Below are 18,574 nucleotides of genomic sequence, written 5' to 3'. Positions count from 1 at the left end.
AAACATGGAGTTCATGAATGGTCCAGCAAAATCAATATGCACTCTCTGCCATGGTGTAGACGGCCACTCCCACGGGTGTAAGGGTGCCTGTGGGGGTGCGTTCTGAACGCTGTGGCATCCTGGACAGGTCTTAGTGATGTCCTCAATCTGTCTGTCTATTCCCGGCCACCATACGTAACCACGGGCTAGGCTTTTCATTTTGACTGTGCCAAGGTGACCTTCATGTAGATTTTTCAGTACTCTAGTGCGAAGCTTGGAGGGCACTACTACGCGTGATCCACACAGTAGGGTTCCCTGGCAAACAGAAAGTTGATCACGCCTTGCAGAAAAGTCAGGAAACATGGCATTTCCATGTGCAGGCCAACCTTGAACCGTGATGCCATACACCTTGGATATTGTAGGTTCATTTCGTGTTTCTCTCTGAATCTCAGCACTAGTCACTGGAAGCTGTTCCACTAGTGTTGTGTGAAACACATCTGCTGGGTCTAGCGCTGTAGTCTTTTCTTCCTCAGTTGTCAGCAGCGGCAGGTGTGATAAGCCGTCAGCATTACTATGTTGCTTTGTACCCTTAAACTCAATGTCGTATGAGTGCGCCCCAAGGAACAATGCCCATCGTTGCAGTCGGGTGGCTGACATGACAGGAATTCCTTTCCGGGGGTTAAAGATGGATACCAAAGGCTGATGGTCTGTCACTAATGTGAATCTTTGTCCATAAAGGTAATGGTGAAACTTCTTTATGCCCCACACAAGGCTAAGGGCCTCTCGATCAATTTGTGCATAATTACGCTCGGCGCTTGTTAGAGACCTTGAAGCGAATGCAATTGGACGCTCAGATCCATCAGCCATAGTGTGTGACAAAACGGCACCGATACCGTACGGAGACGCATCACATGCCAGGCGGATGGGCCATGATGGATCATAATGTGTGAGCAGTTCATCTGAAGTTATCAGACTTTTTGTTTCCTTAAATGCCTTTTTACATCTTTCAGACCACTCCCATTTGGTTCCTATCTGTAGCAATTTGTTCGAGCGGGTGTAAAACTGAGGCAAGGTTTGGGAGAAACTTGTGATAATAGTTGACAAGACCTAAGTATGATCTTAGCTGGGACACGTTTTCTGGTCTGGGTGCCTTTAGCACTGCCTCAACTTTCTCTTGCGATTTGTGTAAGCCGAATTTATCAATGACATGGCCACTGTAAGTTCCAAATTCTAGTGAAGTCCGCTTGACGCTTTACGTACTCCCATCCAAGTTCTAACACCATGTCCAAAATGAATAAAACCATGAGGCGCGATGATTTGCATTTAAAACTCGTTTACTGTGTATTTTAGAGCACAAAACAAGAAAAACGGTACAAAGCACAGGTAAGATATAAGAGCACGGCAAGATCAAAAAACTGTGTGACTCCACTCCAGATCCAAAATTACCCCCATGATGCAGCACACCTGACTGTTCAATACTGCGGCGAACTTTGACCTTTTCTCTGATACACAAAATATAATATAATTAACCAAAGAATATAAATCAAAGATCATCAGAAAATCATCATATAATACCAAATTTAGAAATGAACAAATCATAAATAAACAACTGATATAAAAATACACTTAGGCTCCTACATTACCGGCCCCTAATTGTTATCAAATTTATTGAAACAATTATTCAAAAGGATTAATTATTTATTAAAAAGAGCCTACACATTTTCAATGTAGTGCAGGTAACCATTTACAGGAGTGTATACTGGAAAATCAGACTTAGCTCAAATCTTCAAGTTTCTTCCTCAGCTTCCTGAAGAAGACACAGCTTTGTCACTGGCCGACAAAGCACTGTAGTTTTGGTCTTGACCTTTACTTGCCGGACAAGTCCTTTTTTGTCAGGAAAAGTCTCTACCACTTTTCCAAGTGGCCAGGAATTTCTAGGGGATGTTTCATCCACTATCAATACCACATCACCAACACTGAAGTTTCTTCCAGCTGTGGGCCACCTCTGGCGTTCTTGTAGCTGTGTGAGATATTCTTTACACCACCGTTTCCAGAAGATGTCTGCCAGGTACTGGACTTGCTTCCATCTTCTCTTGGCATACTGGTCCTCTTTGTTAAACACACCAGGAGGTAATGCTGGTTTAACTTTAAGCAGAAGCAGGTGATTGGGTGTTAACGTCTCCAAGTCATTCAAGTCTGATGATGCTCTTGTGATGGGTCTACTGTTAATGATTGCTTCAGCTTCACATAGCAGCGTGTGCAGGCCTTCTTCATCCAAAACCTGCTCTCGTAAGGTCACACTGAATATTTTTCTCACAGAGCGGATCAGCCTCTCCCAGCTTCCACCATGATGAGAGCCTGCTGGAGGATTAAAATGCCATGCAATGCCCCTTTGCTGGAGAATTTTCGCTATAAGACTGCTATTCCACTGCTGGATAGATCGTTTCAACTCTGTGTCAGCTGCTTTAAGGTTGGTGCCATTATCAGAATATATCTCTTTTACCTGTCCTCTTCTTGCTATAAATCTTCTTATTGCATGGAGGCATGCATCTGTGTTCAGAGAAGATGCAACTTCAAGATGGATGGCTCTTACAGCGAGGCAGGTAAAGATGACTCCATATCTTTTTACTTCTCCTCTTCCTCTTCTTACTAGAAAAGGTCCGAAGTAATCCATGCCAACTCTGGTGAAAGGTGGATCATCAGGGAGGACTCTGCATGCAGGTAAGTCAGCCATTAGTTGTTTCCCAGCCACTCCATGTAGCCTTCTACAAGTTATGCACTGACAACAGCCTTCTGATGGCACCACTGGCTCCAGGGATCCAAAACCTTTCTCTTAGTTTAGACAGCATGTGGTTTCTGCCTGCATGAGCCGTGACTTCATGTATGTTTCTCAGTAAAAGAGTGGTGATGTGAGACTGTTTAGGCAGTATAACTTGCTGCTTAGATTCAACTGGCATGGCTGATCGACTTAACCTTCCACCTACTCTCAGCACACCATCGTGAAGCACTGGGTTTAGTTTGTGTAGCGGGCTACTTCTCTTAACTCTGTGCTGCGCCTTTAACATCATCATGTCTTCTTTGAGACTTTGGTGTTGGCTGTACTTCACAATCTGTGTCTCTGCATCAGCCAAATCAGCACAAGTTAAGTCTGCTCCTTTTATTGTCCTTTTGAAATTCTCCATATTTATTTCATCACCTGATGTCCGCATTTCCTTTCTTTTTATTTTCAACTCCATCAACAGTGTTTTCAGCTTGAGAAACCAGGCAACAGCTTGCTTCAATTTGATCCAGGATGAAAAATGATGCATTAACTGGTCTGTTGCACTGTGGAGCATCTGTGACTGGATAACGTGTGTTTGAGCAACTCTTTTTATTTCCAAGTCTTCACAACTCAAAACTGTGGGGTCTGGATTTGCAGGCCACTGCTCTGGAGACTGGAGAATAAAGTCTGGTCCTGACAACCAACTTTCACATCTCAGGAAAGCCTCTGCAGTTAGTCCTCTTGAGACATAATCAGCAGGATTTGAGGTGGTTTTAACATATCTCCACTGAGATGGTTGCGAGTGTTGCAGGATAGTTGTCACTCGGTTTGCCACAAAAGTTTTAAATCTTGTTGTTTCACTGTTTAAATACTTAATGACTGCTGTACTGTCTGTCCAGAAAACTGAATCTTTTAAGTCCAGCTCTAGCTCCTTTCGCAGTAACTTGTCCATTTTGACAGCAACTGTAGCAGCAGTTAACTCCAGCCGTGGGATAGTTGGAGTTTTTAATGGTGCAACTCTGGCTCTAGCCATCATTAGAGTGGGTTCTATATCACCTCTGGAGTTGTGTAGCACCAGGTAGCTTGCTGTCCCATATGCATCTTCACTTGCATCAGCAAAATGGTGAAGCTGTGCAAAGACCGGTGAGCCAAAGTGCTTGGTTTTAATGCATCTGTCCACTCCAAAATTTTCCAGATGTTTGAGTCCTGACATCCACTTTTTCCAGCCTTTGATAATGTTGTCAGGCAACTCTTGATCCCAGGCATACTTCAGACGACATAACTCTTGGAGAAGTCTTTTAGCTGGCAAAATGACTGGAGCAAGGAATCCCAAAGGGTCAAAGATTGAGCTCACAAGAGACAGCAGTCCCCTTCTGGTATGTGGGCGCTCTTTGAGACTGATTTTGAACTTAAACCGATCACTTTCAGCACACCACTGGATTCCCAGGGCTCTCTCCACAGGTAAGTAATCTTGGTCCAAATCCAAATCTTGGAATCCTTGTGCTCGTTCACTTTCTGGAATCAGGTTGAGCAATCTCCGGCTGTTACTTGACCACTTTGTCAGCCTAAAGCCTCCTTTATCCAGCATTCGTGTTAAGGCGGCTGCCAGTGAAATAGCACTGTCCTCATCCACTGTTGACTTGATACAGTCATCCACATAAAAATTTCTTTTGACAGTTTTAGCTGCTTCCTGGCCGAACTCCTCTCCAAAGTCTGAAGCACATTTCTGCATGGCAAATATTGCTACACTGGGTGATGAAGTAGCTCCAAAGATGTGGACTAACATTTTATGCTCCACCAGCTGTTGTTTGTAGTCACCTTGAGGCCACCAGAGAAATCTGAGTAGGTCTGTGTCGTTATCAGTAACTCGGACTTGATAAAACATAGCCTCCACATCAGCCATCATTGCAATATTCTCTTGTCGAAATCTCAAAAGTACTCCAATAAGTGAGCTTGTTAAATCTGGTCCTTGTAGCAGTTCTTGGTTTAGGGATATGCCTCCATAACTGGCTCCACAATCAAAGACAACACGCAGCTTCTGCTTGACAGGATGTCTGACTCCATGGTGAGGTAAGTACCATATTCGTCCTTTAGTTGGCTCACTTTCTGAATGTGTCATTTCCACTGCATAGCCTTTCTCCAGAATGCTGTCCATAAACGCAACATATTCTTTGTAGTAGTTGACATCTCTGGAAAATCTCTTCTTTAAATTCAATGCACGTTGCTCTGCGACTGGTCTGTTATTCGGCATATGCAGTGCTTTGTTCTTAATTGGGAGGCAAATACTGTAATGTCCGTTAACAAATTGTGCAGACTGAATTACCATGGTAATAAATAGGTGATCATCTTTAGACAGCTCAAGCTCCTCAGCTTGTCCAGCATCAGGGAAATCCTGTTTAAACTGAAGCTGCCACAGCTCTTCCAATTTAGCAACAGAAATCCTGTTTACAGTTACTTGTGTCCATTCGTTTGTTTGTGTTGTCTCACCTCCACTACGAAGTGGTCCATTTATTGTCCAGCCCAGTATTGTTCGCACAGCATATGGTCCGTTATCCACACTCTTTACCACTTGAAGTGGCTCCATAGCTTTAGGAACATTTGCTCCGATGAGCAATCCAATGTCAGCATTAATAACTGGGAGGTGCACCTCCTTCAGGTGAGTCCAACTATTCACATTTTCTTGGCGTGGGATGTTATCTTTGCTTACTGGGATGATCCTTTGCGAGTAAACTTCTGAAAGTTGGATAAATTGGTCACTGTCCAGACTGCTGACCTCCAGCCCATTCACAATGCAAGTATTTACAACAGATTCTTGTCCCATTGTCCTTAACAAAATACTTGTGTTGTGTCCATTAATGTTTAGCTCGTTTATCAGTGACTCTGTAGCAAAAGTGGCAGTGCTTCCTGGGTCCAGAAAAGCATAAGTAGTCACTACTTTGGTTCCTTTAACAGCTTTAACACACACTGGAACAATAGAGAGAGTGCAGTCTTCCTTACCGGCCCCAGTGATGCTAAGAGCTTCCATAGTTTGTACCAGAGCGCTTGAGACAGTTTGTTGTTCATGGCTTTCTTTTTCAGTGTCTTCTTTTGATTTAAAGTTCATGTGGAGCAAAGTGGGATGTGGTCCTAAGCAATCTTGACATTGAGATTTGTCTTTACATCTGTTGCTCATGTGACCGTGTTTTAAGCATGCATAACATAAACCTTTGCGTCTCAAAAAGTCAATCTTGTCTTTGTGTAACTTGGCTTTCAGTTTTCTGCAGATGGCAAGGCTGTGTTGCTCACCTTTACAGTAGGCACAAGGTTTGTTGTAGGCATCCACTGGTGTACTTTGTGGTCTGTAGTTTGATGGCCTTTCATCCCTTTTGTCTTTGTCTTCCACAGAGGATACGACAGCTGCAGTGAAAACTTTCTTTTTAGGTAGGTCTGGAATTCGTGACTTTTGTCTTTGGTAAGTCGATTCATGTGCACTGATAGTGGTAGTCTCTTTTATATTTCCATAAAGAGGATGTAAAATATACTTAGCTTGTTTAGCAGTAAAATCCACAAAGTCTTTAAACTTTACTCTCTTCTTTGTTTTTTCTTGTAAATCACAAGCAAACTTTCTCCATGTCTCTTTAAGCTTATAAGGAAGCTTGCTTACCAGTAACTTTATGTTAGCAGTGTTGTCCAAATCCTCCAAGTAGATGATGTCTGACATGGCATTGGAGCATCCAGTGAGAAACAGTGCAAAAGAGTGGAGTGCAGTGCCATCTTCTGACTTAATTGTTGGCCAGTCCATTACTTTTTTGATGTAGGCTTCTGCTATTTTATAATCATCTCCAAAAAACTCTTTTAACAGCTCCTTTGCCTTGAGATATCCCGCATTTGGCTCCATGTGAACACAACTTTTTACCAACTCATGGGGCTGTCCACTGGTATATTGCAACAAAAACTGCAGTCTGTCGCAGGCATCACTTGTGCGGCCCTCTATAGCATGCTCAATAGATCTTATGAATGTTTGATAATGAAGAGGATCACCGCTGTAAATTGGAATTTTGAGTTCAGGAAGCAGAGTGGCTTTGTGGCTTTTCACCAAATAGTCTGTTACATTGGCTTGCTTGTTCAAAGCTTTGCACAAACTGTCCAATGTTGGTCCATCAGCTAACTCCATGTTAAGGGCAGTTGAAGCTCTTGGTGGTGGCATTACCGGTGGTATTTGAAGATTGTCCCTGTGGCTGTGTGCAAGCGAAACATGCTGTGATGAAGACTGAAAAGTAGGTGGTATTGCAATATTAATCTCAGGTACAGCAGGTTTGGGAATTTGTTCAGCCATAGGATTAAACATTTCCAGTTGTTCCTCTTCATCACTGAAGTCCATATGTCCATATTGTGAGCTGGCATATTTTTGCAAAACTTCTATTTTAGCATCTGATTCAGCCAAAGCAGTTTGGATTTTATGCATTTCTTTTTTTGCTTTTATTTCAGCCTCAGTCCGATTAAGTTCTGCTTCGAACTCCACAGCCTTTAATTGTTCTTGTGCTTCTCTGCATTTCTTATTTGCCAACATCTCAGCCTCTGCCTTTTCAATAGCCACCTTTTCTTTTAGCGCTGCAGCCTTTACTTTTAATGATGCACGCTCCATCTCCGCCTTCATTCTTAATGAGGATGATGATACTACGCTTCCATACTGTGATCCAGATCTGCGTGAATGTCTGCTAGTTTTAGAACAGGTAGATTTCACCTCCACCTGTGCGGCGCGCCCTGCGTCCACCGCGCACACATGCACTGGTTCCACTGCCACCTCTGCGGCTTGCTCAGCCTTGGCCAAAACATTTTTCATCCAGTCCTCACATTTCCAAAAGAAGTCGTTAATACATTTGTTTTTAGGCTCAAACCATGTTTTTTGATCCTCCACAAACTCATACTCCGACATAAACTTCCTCATTCCCTTTTGCAGCTCAACAAATTCTTGATGCAAACGATTAAAATCCACACGCAGTTTATTTTTAACAACATCCGCATTAGAATCATTTTTCATTAATTCTTCAAGTTGTTTTATCATGCCTGATATTTGTGACAGCTTGTATTTGCGTGCGTTGATTTGTTTTTGTTTCTGTTCCTCCATAGCCTTTTCTGTGACTTTCACAATTCGTTTTTCGCCGCTTTGCTCCGGTTTTTCCGACATTTTCACTATCTTTTTTCCACAGTATTAATCCACATTAACGAAAATATCCACAGGATCCAGTGAAATGTCCCAAAAACATCCACAAACGTTGCACAATAAATATAATCCACTCGTGCATAAAGGCGTCCACGCCGCAGCGGCAAACTCAGATAGCCTCGAACAAAGAGAAAGGCTAGAACTTACAGAGTTTTTTCTCCGTCAAATCGCCGAAATGAAGAGAAAATTTTAAATCCACTTGTTCTCAGTCCTTCATCGAACGTGTCCATAATCCAAACATCCATGTGGAGTAGTTTTTTGACTAAAATGTAAGTTCCAAATTCTAGTGAAGTCCGCTTGACGCTTTACGTACTCCCATCCAAGTTCTAACACCATGTCCAAAATGAATAAAACCATGAGGCACGATGATTTGCATTTAAAACTCGTTTACTGTGTATTTTAGAGCACAAAACAAGAAAAACGGTACAAAGCACAGGTAAGATATAAGAGCACGGCAAGATCAAAAAACTGTGTGACTCCACTCCAGATCCAAAATTACCCCCATGATGCAGCACACCTGACTGTTCAATACTGCGGCGAACTTTGACCTTTTCTCTGATACACAAAATATAATATAATTAACCAAAGAATATAAATCAAAGATCATCAGAAAATCATCATATAATACCAAATTTAGAAATGAACAAATCATAAATAAACAACTGATATAAAAATACACTTAGGCTCCTACAGCCACAGTACGATATTTTACTCTTAAAGAACTCGCATTTTTCTCTTTTCGCCCGTAGGCCGTAATCACTGAGTCTTTTGAGCACTTTGCTGAGGTTTTGAAGATAATCTATATCATTCTTTCCTGTCACCAGTATATCATCAAGATAGCATTGCGTTCCTGGTATATCCTGAAGTACTTGGTCCATTGCTCTTTGCCAGATGGCAGGCGCTGATGCGACACCAAACACAAGCCAGTTATACTGGTACAGCCCCTTATGCGTGTTGATGGTTAAAAACTTCCTACTTGACTCCTCCACTTCCATCTGAAGATAGGCCTGAGACAAGTCGATTTTTGAAAACTTCTCACCTCCAGCTAGTGAAGAGAAGATGTCCTCAATACGTGGCAAAGGGTACTGTACGGTACGCAGCACTGGATTTAAACTCACTTTGAAATCGCCGCATATTCGAACACCTCCACTTTTTCCTTTCTTTATCACTGGAACGATTGGTGTGGCCCAGTCGCTCCAGTCAACCTTTGAGAGGATTCCAGATGCCTCCAGGCTCTGAAGTTCTGTGTCAATTTTTTTACGCAATGCATACGGTGTTGGACGTGCCTTGTGAAATCTTGGAGTCGCATTATCATCCAGTTCAATTTTTGCTTTAATATGTTTAAGTTTGCCAATACCTTTCTCAAATGTCATTGCATTATCTTTTAGAATCTGTGTCAGTCTTTGTTCAGAGCTACAGTTGGGGCTCTTGAGACTTGGTGATATGCTGAGGGCCTTAATTTCATGCCAGTCTATTTGGATTTTTCTTAGCCACTCACGCCCCAGAAGAGCAGGTCCTCCACTTTTTAAGACATAAAGCTCTAACTGGTGTGTCTTGTTACCATGAGTCACGTCCACTTTAAGTTTTCCTTTAGGAGACACTTCCTCGCCAGTGTATGTCTTTAACATCACCGAGGTCTTTTCTAATGGTAGCTTGGAAAACAGCCTTTTGTAGTCAGCTTCAGAAATTATAGACAAGGCAGAGCCCGTGTCCAGCTCCATTTTCAGTTTTACTCCAGACACATCTGTTGTTATCCATATTATTTTCCGGTCTGTTTCTGTTATGTTATGTAGCTCTAAACATGCTAAGTCATCTTCATCGGTATCTGTGTTATCTGATTTTTCACATTCTGTCACTTTGTGCATGTATTTTGCCTTCTGCTTGAAATTTCTGTTTTTGTCAGGTTTTTCTTTTTGGCTGTGCTTTTTGTCACTTTTACATGCTCTTTCAATGTGGCCTTGTTTGTGGCATTTTCTGCAGGTCTTGTCTTTAAACCAACAGTCATTTGCATCATGAGAATATTTGCCACATCTGTAACATTTCTGTCTTTTTGCATTATTTATAGACATTTTGTGCATTTCCGTTTCTACACTTTTCTTTTGTAGCTCTGATGCATCCTTAGCAGCTGTTTCTATTGAAATAGCAATAGCCAGTGCTTTGTCCAAGTCCTTTTCAGACAATAACCTTTTTTGTGTGCTTGGGCAATGCATGCCACATACCAGTCTCTTAATGCATCAGACAGTCCCTCTTTGAAATCACAATTTTGTGAAAGTTTGCGCAGTTCAGCCATATAATCACATATGCTTTCATCCTTTGCTTGATTTCTTTTATGAAATCTGAACCTTTCTGCTATTACTAGAGGTTTGGGGTTCAAGTGGTTTTGTAAAATTTTAACAATGTCGTCGAATGTCTTGTTGGATGGTTTGTCTGGGCTAACTAGGTTGCGCAGGAGATTGTATGTTTTAGCTCCCATCAGACTGAGGAGAACGGAAACTTTCTTTTCTTCTTCCACGTCATTGGCATCACAATACAATTCCACTCTTTCAATATACGCTTCCCAGTTTTCATTGGCACTATCAAACTCACCTATTTTTCCGACGAAAGGCATTTTCAGTCTTAATAATGTCCGTTTAGCTTGCCAATGCGTGATTTACTGTGTACCATGCACGGTTACTCACGTATCCTTTTGCTTTTTCTCCAGTGCTACTGCGCGTTTATTTTTCTCTCTCTCTCTCTCTCTCTTTTTTTTTTTTTTTTTTTTCTGGCTAACTTGTAATCCGTTGGGTTCATAAATAACTTGTCGCCAATTTGTTGTGTTTTACAACTACATATAAAAATAACCACAACACACACACAGAGGTATCTATTAGCTGAATTTCCTTTTACTTTCTTTTTCCAACAACGTATCAATACTCACAAACGAATTACACCAGGGTGTGCTTCCGCTATAGGAAGTAGATCCTTATTAAACACTACACAAACCTTCACTCCAAGACCTGAAGTGAGTTAAAACATTATGCTGGCAAACGTTGTAGAGAACCTGAAGGAGAGAGAAGCCCAAGGTTCACTTTCTTCCAGACCTGAAGATGTGGAGTGTGATTTCTGCACTTGGAAAAAATACAAAGCAATAAAATCCTGTCTAGCGTGTTTGGCCTCTTTCTGTGAAACACACCTTCAGCCTCATTATCAAATTCCTGTTTATAAGAATCACAAGCTGGTTAAAGCCTCCAGATGACTCCAGGATCAGATCTGCTCTCAACATGATAAACTGATGGAGTTCTACCGTCATACTGATCAGCAGTGTATCTGCACGTTGTGTATGCCAGACAATAATAACGGACATATTACAATATCAGCTGCAGCAGAAAGAACTGAAAAACAGGTAAAATATTATACAGCTTTCATTAACAAATAACAATTAATTAGTTCTGTTTATATTTTATACATAAATTTTATTTTATACAGCTCTCTTCAACAAGTAAAAGATCATTTAGGTTAATTATGCTATGTATAAATGACAAACATTTTACTTGAGCAGAATTAGGTTATTATAATGTTTTTCTATTCTGTAATTGTACAGTTTATTAGGTATGTTTACCTTTTATCAGATACACCAAGCAAATACAAGGGGCACTAAAGTACTAAAATGCAATTCACAGGATCAGTGTTATTTGTGAAAGCACCACAGGGTTAAAATTCTGAGGAAATTGTTGACTGAACAATTCGGGATTAAAATACACAACATATATACATTTAAGAAATACCTTATATGGGCTTCCTATGCTACCATTTTAGGGGTTTCCTGTAAAGGATGTGTATTACCCAAAAGCAGTGCAGACAAGATGGAACTGTCACCTCAGTTCTAATAGATCTAATTGTCTTTAATCACTTTCATGTGTAGGCCAGTTCCCTCTGTATGTGGTGGCTGTCGATCCCTTATTATAATAATCCTTTAAAGTTGGTTAGAACTTGTGAGAGCTGTCTCTGCTCTTCTTGTTTCATATGCTAAACTAAGCCAGGTGGTCTCCCAAAGAGACACCCTGGTTCAGAAATTATGACACTAATGCCATTGAGTGCAGTGGAGTAAAACCAGTCATCATTGGGTCTATGCTGTAATTCTTACACTATCTATCTATATCATATTATTTTTATTTAACAATTCATCAAAAGTGCCACAAGAGGACATCACAAAGTTTTTTTTAAAGTTAGCAAAATCATTCAGAAGTTAAGAACTAAAGCTTTGTAACCCCAATTAAACACATTCAATTCAATCAGTTTTACCTTTAATTCTTGAACAGTAATCATTTTGCATAGTAAAAAAAAAAAAAACAGATTACAGAAATAACAGCTGAAGTACAATTTCAGGTGCTGAAACTTAAATGTACAACTGAATACAACTGAACAGTAGCAAATATTTAAAAATGCAGTATGTAGTGTGGGACTGCAATCATTATACAACAGACAATATTCCCAGCAAAACAACTTACAATAATAAATCAGATAGAATCTAAAGCAACTGAGTTATTGACACCATATAAACACCTCAGAAAACAGTCTAATATTAATTTAAAGCTTATGTTCATAACACACATCACATCTTCACAAGTGAAATCATCTTAAATCTAGTCTACGTAGATAGATAGATAGATAGATAGATAGATAGATAGATAGATAGATAGATAGATAGATAGATAGATAGATAGATAGATACTTTATTGATCCCGAAGGAAATTAGAGTCCCAGTAGCATTGTAAATCAAATCAAATACACACTATGAAGAAAAAAAAAATTACAACTATATAAATTCGAAAAAGTACAAACACTTTTCACAGATGGAATGTAACCTGAGTTTTACATATACTGCATAGCTACAGAGCAGTTATTAATGATGAGGATGGCTTGAGTGTAAATAAACAAAATAAACAAATTGAATGGAGCTAAAAAGTGCAGGAGGGTGCAGTTCCAAGTATACAGTATATGGTGCAGATTAAATATAGATTAAATATTAAATATAAAGTGATAAGTGACAAGTATTGCACATTGGATTGGGCCAATATAGCAATAACAATATGTACATTAGCATACGTATGCATGTGTATGAATATACTTAAGTACACATATATACATGTATATACGCTCAGTCCTTAGTGATCACCGTTGTCCACGAATGCTGGAGTTATAGAGCCTAATTGCTCTGGGGACGAATGACCTTTTTAATCTGTCCGTGGAGCAGCTCGTGACAGCAGTCTGTCACTGAACATACTTCTCTGTTTTATAACAACAGTGTGCAGGGGGTGGTTCACATTGTCCATAATGGAGTGAAGTTTGCTGTGTCCTTCTTTCAGCCACAGTCACCAGAGATTCCAGTTCAATGCCGACCACTGCCCCAGCACGGCTAATCAGTTTGTCCAGCCGTGCTTCTTACAGATCCTTCAGTACAGCTGTGTTCTATACTGACAATTTCATCATCAATGTATACTTTCATTAAGACTGAATAAATTACACTCACCGCGTAAACTTGAGAAGGGGAAAATGGCGCAGTCGTCTCTTCGTCTCCAACCAAAGAAGTAAAATGCGGAGTTTAATTAAATCTCTGCGGAGTTAGGATAACACAGATCGAATCAGCTCTGCCAAATAACTCCAACACTGAACACAATTTAAATCCGAATGTGTTAAAATGTCACTTTGAGAGTGAAAATCAACTCTGAAATGTTTAACTCTGAATTTTAACATTCCCGTTTTTGCTGTGTACAAGACTGAAATTTCTGTTTAAGGTTTTAACTTCTCTTTTTACTTGCTTTGCTGAAGGTTTTATAATACGTGTTTTTTATCTTGGATTTCCGTATTGTCAAAAGATGAAGAAATGTCATCTGCTTAATTTTATTTTGGGACAGGTAAAACTTGCAATATAATCTAGCAAAAAAAAGAAAACAAAGTAGACTCAGGTCAGAACTGTGCTGTTTGTTTTTTTACAAGATTGATACAGGTACTGATAAAGGTGGATTTTATATTTTACAACGTCATGCAGAATCATGATGGGTTTGAGAATATATCGCACTATGCAGGAAGTATTATGTAAAATCACTGATTGAGTTTTAAATTTTGCTATAGATTTTGCTGTTGAAGTGAAGTTATTAGTTTCCATGTAGGTGATGTTTGTGTAAATGTTAATCAATTCCTGTAAAACTCAAACTCTCTCCTTTAGTTCAGCAGAAATGAAAGTGAAACTGATCTGATCCTATTCTTTTTGAGTGCAGTAGTTTTGATGTACAGGGGTTGGACAAAATAACTGAAACACCTGGTTTTAGACCACAATAATTTATTAGTATGGTGTAGGGCCTCCTTTTGCGGCCAATACAGCGTCAATTCGTCTCTCCAAAACACCCCAAAGTGGCTCAATAATATTTAGATCTGGTGACTGTGCAGGCCATGGGAGATGTTCAACTTCACTTTCATGTTCATCAAACCAATCTTTCACCAGTCTTGCTGTGTGTATTGGTGCATTGTCATCCTGATACACGGCACCGCCATTGGATGCACATGGTCCTCCAGAATGGTTCGGTAGTCCTTGGCAGTGACGCACCCATCTAGCACAAGTATTGGGCCAAGGGAATGCCATGATATGGCAGCCCAAACCATCACTGATCCACCCCCATGCTTCACTCTGGGCATGCAACAGTCTGGGTGGTACGCTTCTTTGGGGCTTCTCCACACCGTAACTCTCCCGGATGTGGGGAAAACAGTAAAGGTGGACTCATCAGAGAACAATACATGTTTCACATTGTCCACAGCCCAAGATTTGCGCTCCTTGCACCATTGAAACCGACGTTTGGCATTGGCACGAGTGACCAAAGGTTTGGCTATAGCAGCCCGGCCGTGTATATTGACCCTGTGGAGCTCCTGACGGACAGTTCTGGTGGAAACAGGAGAGTTGAGGTGCACATTTAATTCTGCCGTGATTTGGGCAGCCGTGGTTTTATGTTTTTTGTATACAATCCGGGTTAGCACCTGAACATCCCTTTCAGACAGCTTCCTTTTGCGTTCACAGTTAATCCTGTTGGATGTGGTTTGTCCTTCTTGGTGGTATGCTGACATTACCCTGGATACCGTGGCTCTTGATACATCACAAAGACTTGCTGTCTTGGTCACAGATGCGCCAGCAAGACGTGCACCAACAATTTGTCCTCTTTTGAACTCTGGTATGTCACCCATAATGTTGTGTGCATTGCAATATTTTGAGCAAAACTGTGCTCTTACCCTGCTAATTGAACCTTCACACTCTGCTCTTACTGGTGCAATGTGCAATTAATGAAGATTGGCCACAAGACTGGTCCAATTTAGCCATGAAACCTCCCACACTAAAATGACAGGTGTTTCAGTTATTTTGTCCAACCCCTGTATGTGATGGTTGTGTGACCTGAAAATGTAAATCAATTCCTGTTAAAACTCAAACTCTCTCTCTCACCTTTAGTTTAGCAGAAATTTAACTGATCTGATCCTGTTCTGTTCGAGTGCGGATCTGTTCCGTATCTGTGTTTGTAGTTTTGTTGGTAATTTAAGTTTATGAACGCTGGTGAGTTTATACATTTCCACACTTCTGTACATTACTGTGTATTGTTACTTTATGTAGTTCAAATTGTTCATTTTGTATTTGTATTTGTATTTTATTTCACAGTCCTGTGTATCTGAGGAGGTGGTAGGGGGACGTCTTTTTAAGGTCACTGCTAAGTTTGAAAATATTTATTTAGTTTTAATTTGTGTTTATTCACCTGTGGTTCCAAGGAAGGCGTGCTTTTTTAGAAAAAAAACTTTCAGAGACAACAGCACAGTGTGACACAGATAATTTTTTTTAATAGTGGGGGGTGATTTAGATAGAAATCACATTGAACCTGACACAGCCTCCAGAAATATATGGATGCACACAAGGGGTGGTTATATTTCCATGGCTAGGCTGGACAGGTTTCATTGTTTTAACATCAACTGCAAATTTTTAAGGATTGTTTAATCACCACCCTTGGTTTTAGTGATCATAGTATGGTGACAGGATGTGTTTTTATTAATAATGTAAAACCTAGACTTGCATACTGGCATTTTAACGCTATTCTTTTAAGTGATGCTAAATTTAAACTTAGTTTTACTGTTTTTTGGGGCACTTCGAGGGCTAAAAAGATTTTAGTTCTATACAGCAGTGGTGGGATGTAGGAAAGATACGGATTCAGCACATTTGTAAACAGTACACTCTCAATGTTATAAACAACATTGTAAAATATGTTAATGACCTAGAGGAAGGAATCATGCCACTCCAACAGGTTTTAGAGTCCCCAGGGGGATCAGAGCCATGCCCAGACACTCAAGGGTAAGAAGGCTGACCTAGCAAATCTGCTTGTTTTTGTTGTTTTCAGAATTGTTCTGAAATGGATACCCCATCACAGTTCTTTTTGTCTGGAGATAAAGAATGGTCAGAGCAAGATCATTCATTACCTCCGCTCTGCTAATGGTAGGAAGCTCACTGACCCTACAGAGATTAGGAAGAGAGCTGTGGAATTTTATTCTGAGCTCTATTCTTCTGTGCGGATGGAGGACCAGTCGGCACAGCAGAGGTTTTATGAGAGCTTGAGACATTTACATTTACATTTACATTTTCAGCATTTAGCAGACGCTTTTATCCAAAGCGACTTACACAATGAGCAATTGAGGGTTAAGGGCCTTGCTTAGGGACCCAACAGTGGCAACTTGGTGGTGGCGGGACTTGAACCGGCAACCTTCTGCTTACTAGTCCAGTACCTTAACCACTGAGCTATCACTGGCTCAACAAGTGCCACCTGAAGTTAATGAGGAGTTGGCAGGGCCAATGACCATGCAGGAGCTGCAAAGGGCACTGCAAAAAGGGCACTGCAAGGCATGGCCAATAGGAAGGCTCCAGGTATTGATGGTCTGCCTGTAGACTCTTATAAGTCATTCGGGGAGGTGTTTGCTGTAATCAATACGTGATGGTTGTGTGACCTGAAAATGTAAATCAATTCCTGTTAAAACTCAAACTCTGATCCTGTTCTGTTTGAGTGCGGATCTGTTCCGTGTCTGTGTTTGTAGTTTTGTTGATAATTGTAGTTGATGAACGCAGGTGAGTTTATTCATTTCCACACTTCTGTACATTACTGTGTATTGTTACTTTATGTAGTTCAGATTGTTGATTTGATTTAAACACACTTGTTTTTAACAGAACACTCACAAACTAAACCATCTGCTGTAAATAACTTGCTGTGTTTACTGATGTTTCTGTTTACGTGTAGAAAAAGGTGTTTTGAAAAGGGAAACTGTTTTTCATTGTTTTACACCATGTACAAGTCTGAAATTTTTTAAGGTTTTAACTTTTAACAGATGTGGCCTAGCGGTTAAGGTACTGGACTAGTAATCCAGAATATATGGCACTATGCAGGAAGCATTATGTAAAATCACTGATGGAGTTTTAAATTTTGCTGATCTGTTGAAGTGAATTAGTTTTGATGTACGTGATGGTTGTGTAAATGTAAATCAATTCCTGTAAAAACTCAAACTCTCTCACCTTTAGTTCAGCAGAAATGAAAGTGAAACTGATCTGATTCAGTTCTGTTCGAGTGCAGTAGTTTCGATGTACGTGATGGTTGTGTGACCTGAAAATGTAAATCAATTCCTGTTAAAACTCAAACTCTCTCTCTCACCTTTAGTTCAGCAGAAATGAAAGTGAAACTGATCTGATCCTGTTCTGTTCGAGTGCAGATCTGTTCTGTGTCTGTGTTTGTAGTTTTGTTGGTAATTTAAGTTTATGAACGCTGGTGAGTTTATACATTTCCACAGTAACCAGTGTTATTTTCCAAGTATTTTCTTCCACAGTCCTGCGTATCTGAGGAGATGGTAGGGGGACGTCTTTTTTAAGGTCACTGCTAAGTTTGAAAATATTTATTTAGTTTTTATTTGTGTTTATTCACCTGCGGTTCCCCAAGGAAGGTGTGCTTTTTTAGAAAAAAACTTACAGAGACATAAGCACAGTGTGACACAGCATTTTTTTAATAGTGGGGGGTAATTTGAACTGCACAGGGGCTGTTGTAGATAGAAATCACATTGAACCTGACACAGCCTTCAGAAATATATTAAAGAAAGTGTTTGAAATACACGACCTGGCTGATGTGTTGCACATGGATGCACACAAGGGATGGTTACATTTTCATGGCTAGGCTGGACAGGTTTTATTGTTTTAAACATCAACTGCAAATTTGTAAGGATTGTTTAATCACCCCCCTTGGTTTTAGTGATCATAGTATGGTGACAGGGTGGGTTTTATCAATAATGTAAAACCTAGAAGTGCATATAAGTGCTAGAAGTGGACCTGCTTGCTGTACTCAACAGTAGTCTGGACAGGAGACCTCAGTGAGAGAAAGGAGGCCAGTGAGTTTTCTGTGTGCCGACTACATACATACGGATCAGGCATACTGTGTCCCAGGCAGGTCTATCTTTGATAATATTTCAATGATTAGAGATATGCTGGAAGTATCTGTGTGGGTTTTGGACTGGTCTCCCTAGACCAAGAAAAAGCTTTTGATCTGGTGGAACATGATTATCTGTGGGATGCTTTTAATGCTTTTGGCTTCCTGGAG

At 40.3% G+C, this 18,574-nt stretch overlaps 1 protein-coding gene and 1 pseudogene across 1 annotated transcript in view; both read right to left on the bottom strand.

Annotated features, from left to right (window-relative positions):
• The window catches only part of LOC134327053 (uncharacterized protein K02A2.6-like), a 13,727-nt pseudogene extending 3,176 nt beyond the window's left edge, over positions 1–10,551 (bottom strand).
• The window catches only part of LOC134326294 (zinc finger protein 345-like), an 88,150-nt gene that overhangs the window by 18,553 nt on the left and 51,023 nt on the right, over positions 1–18,574 (bottom strand). The window lies entirely within an intron of this gene.

This window comes from Trichomycterus rosablanca, chromosome 14 (assembly GCF_030014385.1).
Source record: "Trichomycterus rosablanca isolate fTriRos1 chromosome 14, fTriRos1.hap1, whole genome shotgun sequence".
NCBI classification, from domain to species: domain Eukaryota; kingdom Metazoa; phylum Chordata; class Actinopteri; order Siluriformes; family Trichomycteridae; genus Trichomycterus; species Trichomycterus rosablanca.
Note: the sequence above shows the minus strand (reverse complement) of the source record. Positions and strands in the feature narration are given on the sequence as shown.